The sequence below is a fragment of the Salvelinus sp. IW2-2015 genome, linkage group LG1 (genome assembly GCF_002910315.2).
Source record: "Salvelinus sp. IW2-2015 linkage group LG1, ASM291031v2, whole genome shotgun sequence".
NCBI classification, from domain to species: domain Eukaryota; kingdom Metazoa; phylum Chordata; class Actinopteri; order Salmoniformes; family Salmonidae; genus Salvelinus; species Salvelinus sp. IW2-2015.
The window spans coordinates 7143948-7149941 of record NC_036838.1 but is presented as its reverse complement, the minus strand read 5'-3'; positions in this window follow the sequence as shown (position 1 = coordinate 7149941).

The following is a 5994-nucleotide window of genomic DNA, read 5'->3' as shown; positions in this document are numbered from 1 at the left end:
GCAGTGTGCAGTGGATGTGCGGCGCGCTGATTGCCCCGCAACAAGACAATACTCGTGCGCGCTCCACCTCAGCCTGGCGCCAGCAGTTGGGCAGCGGCAGCCTTTGGGGATATGGATAGCCTATGAAGCTTCACTGATTAAACAAAAACAAAGTTAGCTTTTGCGAAATGCAGCCCACAAATAACGTCTCTCCTTCGGATAAAACAACGGCCCCGAGATTGGCATCCATGGACTTCTCTTCCTTAACGTCAAGTCATTCTGGATTCGAGTGAGTTGAATGCGACACAGCTGTTCAATCAAGCACCAAACCCACCGCGAAGCTTCCATCATGTGACATTCAATACACTCAATCCTGTGGGTGACTTCAGCATCATAACCCATTGAATGTAAATATATATATATGGATAATATGATATTTTTTGTTTTTGGTTGGGTAACCAACGACCCCCAACGTTTTATTTATTTATCATTATTGAAAATGTTGGCTGATTATGATAGGGTATTTATGTGTGCATAAAATGTACAAAGCATTACAACTAAATTTAGCACTGACCCCCCCCCAAAGAAGAGACATATGGTAATTTATCCAATTATTTACGAGCATATGGCCTATCAGTGTAGTATGCATAATTAAAAGCTGGCTGGAAAACGTTGATTGTCCACATCTACATCCCTGATTCCATCTCAGCTATTATATCGCCCCCTTGCATTTCCCTCTCCACCCAAGGGAGAACTACTTTTCCTGGCACAATTTGTTAGGCCTKTGTATGTTTGTTCTGGCATCAGTGAAGCTGCGACCTGTTATCCCCCTGGTCTATCCATGTTCCTCCGAGCTTCGGCAACATTTCAGCACTACGGACAGCGACAGAATTTGCCCCACAGGCTGCTATAAAATGTCGCTGATAAAAAATGTGTCCTAATGGATTATAAAGACCTCTAACGTTTTTGGAGTAACAAATTGCCGTGGTAGCTACAACCATAGACATAGAATTGAATTCTAATTCTATAACTCAGCACCAGCAATCTTTCAAAGCCCACTCCTCTCATTAACCCCTCATTATGGACATTAAGGAACCACCATACTTCATCCCCATCGTAGCTGAACATTAAATTTGAAGCAACCAGCCCTGAGGTTGCATCCCAAATATTACCCCATTCCCTATATAATGCACTAGGGACCTAGTCAAAAGTAGCACACTATATAGGGAACAGGGTGCTGTTTGGGATGCACACTGAGAGTGTGAAGGGGAGAGAAGGTCAAGGTTGTTGTGTTCATAATTGGGTAAATAGAGAATTAGTCATGTTTTGGGCCTGGTTCTCAAACCAGTGGCTCACTAAATGAGATTACACACTCTGGGGAAGAGGAGTGGCTGTCACTACACTCTGGTAACACTAAACAGGGGTTGTGTGTGTGTGTGCGTGTGTGTGTGTGTGTGTGAGTAGAGAGATTTTTGGTAGAAATTAAAGTATTGGTAATAGTAATCATAGGGATAGTTGTGGTATTAGTGTAAATAACAGTGGTGGTAGCAGTCATTTCAGTAGTAATAATAGTAGCTTCTTATTTTCCATGTTTAACCTATTATTGATTATATTTTCTATTACTATCCACTGTTATCATTCTATTGTTGTTATTTCGTTTTAACTATTCTATTTTATTATTATTTATTGTTTTATTATTACCTTACAATTTCAAGAATATTGCATACATTGATGCTTTGGCAATATTCACACACTGTTTCTCATGTCAATCAAGGAATTTGGATTTGAGAGAGAGGGGCCTTTTAACAAGTTCCCTCAACATACAATACCATTGTTTTCACAGAGCTTCCAATACTCCCATTCCAATACTCCCATTCCAATACTCCCATTCCAATACTCCCATTCCAATACTCCCATTCCAATACCCCCACTAGAGCAATGAACAGATTTCTAGGGCTCCAGACTATAGCAGCTCAGACGTTGAGCAGACATCCCTAGTGGTTACCGGTAGAGCAAAGCAGACAGTTAATTAGATTCAGATTCAAGGAAGCCGTTGACACAATGATATGGGCTGCATTCCAAATGGAACTTTTCCCTACATAGTGGACTACTTTTGACTAGAGCCCTGGTCAAAAGTATTGTACTGAATAGGGTGCCATTTGGGACAGGGCCATGATGGCTTAATAAGGCAGCGAGAGATCCAATGGCTCTTCATCACTAGCGTTCTAGTAATTAAATTATACCAGACTGACAGCAAAGACTCTCTTATTGAAGAGGGTTAATTTCTGTTAAGATGTAGAGTCAGATTGAGAGAGAGAGAGGGTGTGAGAGGGGGAGAGAGAGAGATTCAACTAATCTAATGACACCTCCTCTCCTTGCCCACCACCCCACCCACGCACGTACATACGCACGTACGCACGTCAGAGTGCTAAGATGTCATGGCTGGGTGTTATGTTGAAACTAATAAACATTGAAGAGCACGATGTACGCTTGTACAATTTTGTGTCTTACAAAGTAAAAGTAACAGCTTTTGACCTCTTGAGGGAGAGAGAGAACGAGAGACAGAGAGCTGTATGTTTCCATAGGACTATCAGTGGGCTTTTTGCTCATTCAGGTGAAGTCATTGTAACGTCTTGTGTTGTATAGTGCAGTGTATTTGGAAAGTATTCAGACCCCTTCCCCTTTTCCACATTTTGTTTTGTTACAGCATTATTCTAAAAATGATCAAATATATTTTTTCCTCATCAATCTACATACATTACCCCATAATGACAAAGCAAAAACAGGTTTTTAGAAATGTTTGAAAACGTGTTAAAAATAAAAAAACAAATATCTTATTTACATAAGTATTCAGACCCTTTGCTATGAGACTAGAAATTGAGCTCAGGTGCATATTGTTTCCTTTGATCATCCTTGAGATGTTTCTACAACCTGATTGGAGTCCACCTGTGGTATATTCAATTGATTGGACATGATTTGGAAAGGCACACACCTGTCTATATAAGGTCCCACAGTTGACAGTGCAAGTCAGAGCAAAAACCAAGCCATGAGGTCGAAGGAATTGTCCATAGTGCTTCGAGACAGGATTATGTGGAGGCACAGATCTGGGGAAGGGTACCAAAACATTTCTGCAGAATTGAAGGTCCCCAAGAACACAGTGGCCTCCATCATTCTTAAATGGAAGAAGCTTGAAACCCCCAAGACTCTTCCTAGAGCTGGCCGCCGGTCAAACTGAGCAAACGGGGGAGAAGCGCCTTGGTCAGGGAGGTGACCAAGAACCCGATGGACTCTCTGACAGAGCTCCAGAGTTCCTCTGTGGAGATGGGAGAACCTTCAATAATGACAACTATTTCTGTCAGAGGGACCATCAGTCAGGCCTTTATGACAAAGTGGCCAGACAGAAACCATTCCTCAGTAAAAGGTACGACAGCCCACTTGGAGTTTGCCAAAAGGTACCTAAAGGACTCTAAAATCATGAGAAATAAGATTATCTGGTCTGATGAAACCAAGATTGAACTATTTGGCCTAAATGCCAGCGTCACGTCTGGGGGAAACCTGGCGCCATCCCTACGGTGAAGCATGGTGAGGGCAGCATCATGGTGTGGGGATGTTTTTCAGCGGCAGTGACTGGGAGACTAGTCAGGATCGAGGGAAAGATGAACGGAGCAAAGTACAAAGAGATCCTTGATGAAAACCTGCTCCAGAGCGCTCCGGACCTCAGAGTGGTGCAAAGGTTCACCTTCCAACAGGACAATGACCCTAAGCACACAGCCAAGACAATGCAGGAATGGCGTCGGGACAAGTCTCTGAATGTCCTTGAGTGGCCCAGCCAGAGCCCGGACTTGAACCCGATCAAACATCTCTGAAGAGAACTGAACATAGCTGTGCAGCGACACTTCCCATCCAACCTGACAGAGCTTGAGAGGATCTGAGGAGAAGAACAGGAGAAACTACCCAAGTACAGGTGTGGTAAGCTTGTAGTGTCATAAATCAAGGCTGTAATTGCTGCCAAAGATGTGTCAACAAAGTACTGAGTAAAGGGTCTGAATACTTTTGTAAATGTGATATTTCCAGAATTTTTTGTTTATAAATTTGCAAACATTTCTAAAAATCTGTCTTTTGCTTTGTCATTATGGGGTATTGTGTGTAGATTGATGATGAATCACTTTTAGAATAAGGCTGTAATGTAACAACATTTTGAAAAAGTCAAGGGGTCTGAATACTTTCCGAATGGACTGTATATCTGCTTGTTCACAATATTTGAATTTCATCCCTTGAATTGACCGAATTGAAATGACATGAAATGCATGTAGCTCCTTCCACCTCATTGATTGGCCCCTCAGGCACCGTGGAGCCTGGTTGGTTGGTAAGACGTTCCGTAGATATCCGCTCTGTAGATCCGCCAAAATGCTGCCCTTTCTGATAAGTTCTAACAGATCTGACCATTACACCATAGTCCTTCATCAACACCAGCCTGTCCTTCAATCTATCCAGCAATGGAGCTGATGATCAACCTACTCACACATCTGCATAAGGTGGGTGTATAGTACTCACATGTCTGTCTATGTCTGTCCATGCCACATCAAAGTTGACTTGTCATTATGCACAGGATATAGTGTAGCGTACACAGTACAAGAATATGCTTATCGCAAGCTCTTCCACAAATGCATGCACACAAACACAGATATGAAATTATAAGTATTAAGTACACAAACATTAGTGAGCAATTTCATTACCTACCTACCACAAGCTTTTATTGTTCCTGTATTCTGTTTCTCTGACCTGGTTGCAAAGGTGTAATGACCTCATGAGTCCACATGGGAGATGGAACCCTGCCCTAGATGGAACCCTATTCCCTATATACCCTGAGTGTACAAAACATTAGGAACACCTTCCTAATATTTAGTTGCACCCCTTTTGCTCTCAGAACAGCCTCGATGCGTCGCGGCATGGACTCTACAAGGTGTCGAAAGCGTTCCACAGGGACGCTGGCCCATGTTGACTCCATGTCCATTGGGTGGTCTTCATACACACGGAAAACTGTTGAGGGTGAAAAAACCAGCAGAGTTGTAGTTCTTGACACACTCAAACCGGTGCGCCTGGCACCTACTACCATACTGCGTTCAAAGGCACTTAAATGTTTCACCCTCTGAATGGCGCTCATACACAATCCACGTCTCAATTGTCTCAAGGCTTAAAGATCCTTCTTTAAACCTGTCTCCTCCCTTTCATCTACACTGATTGAGGGGGATTTAACAGGTGACGTTTGTAAAGCTTTCACCTGGATTCACCTGGTCAGTCTATGTCATGGAAGGAGCAGGTGCTCCTAATGTTTGGTACACTCAGTGGGCTTTGGTCAAAAGTAGTGCACTATATATGGAATAGGGTGCCATTTGGGACAAGGCCCGGGTCTGATAGACATTAAGTACACGTTGAACTCGGTAACTGGAACATCTGCAGGGGCCTTCCTGTGCCAACCAGCTTGTAAATGAGAAAGCCAGCAGCTGACAAAGACTTTGATTGCCACAGCGTCCACAATGAAAAATTCAGCACCTCATTTTCACGCTTCTTCTGAGAGCTTCACTTGTTAAACTTTAATGTCCGTATGCACTCACCCCTGGTCCTCACATATGATGGTAAGTCAGGCTTACTGAACCTTGGTTAAGGTTCATCACGCTTTTTCAAATGGCAAGAGACACTTGGACGTCTGTTACTGAAGCTTACTGAGATTGTGGACATAATGCCATACACCTTGGCTGCATGTGTTGATTCCCGTAAGGGATCATAAATCAGGAAGCTTCATTTTTACCAGACATTTATGAGAAATGTTATCGTGACTTTGTGTCCATATAACAATTTACAACTGGACCAACTGTTAGTGAAAGTCGTTTCCTTGTTGTATTCTGTGGTCTTGCTGTTAGTGTAGATGGGTTGACAGTCAAAGAATCAGGTAAGGTCATCTGACTTTTCCCCAGCAAGCCATCTTCTCTTCCTCACAACTAAAACCCAATTTCT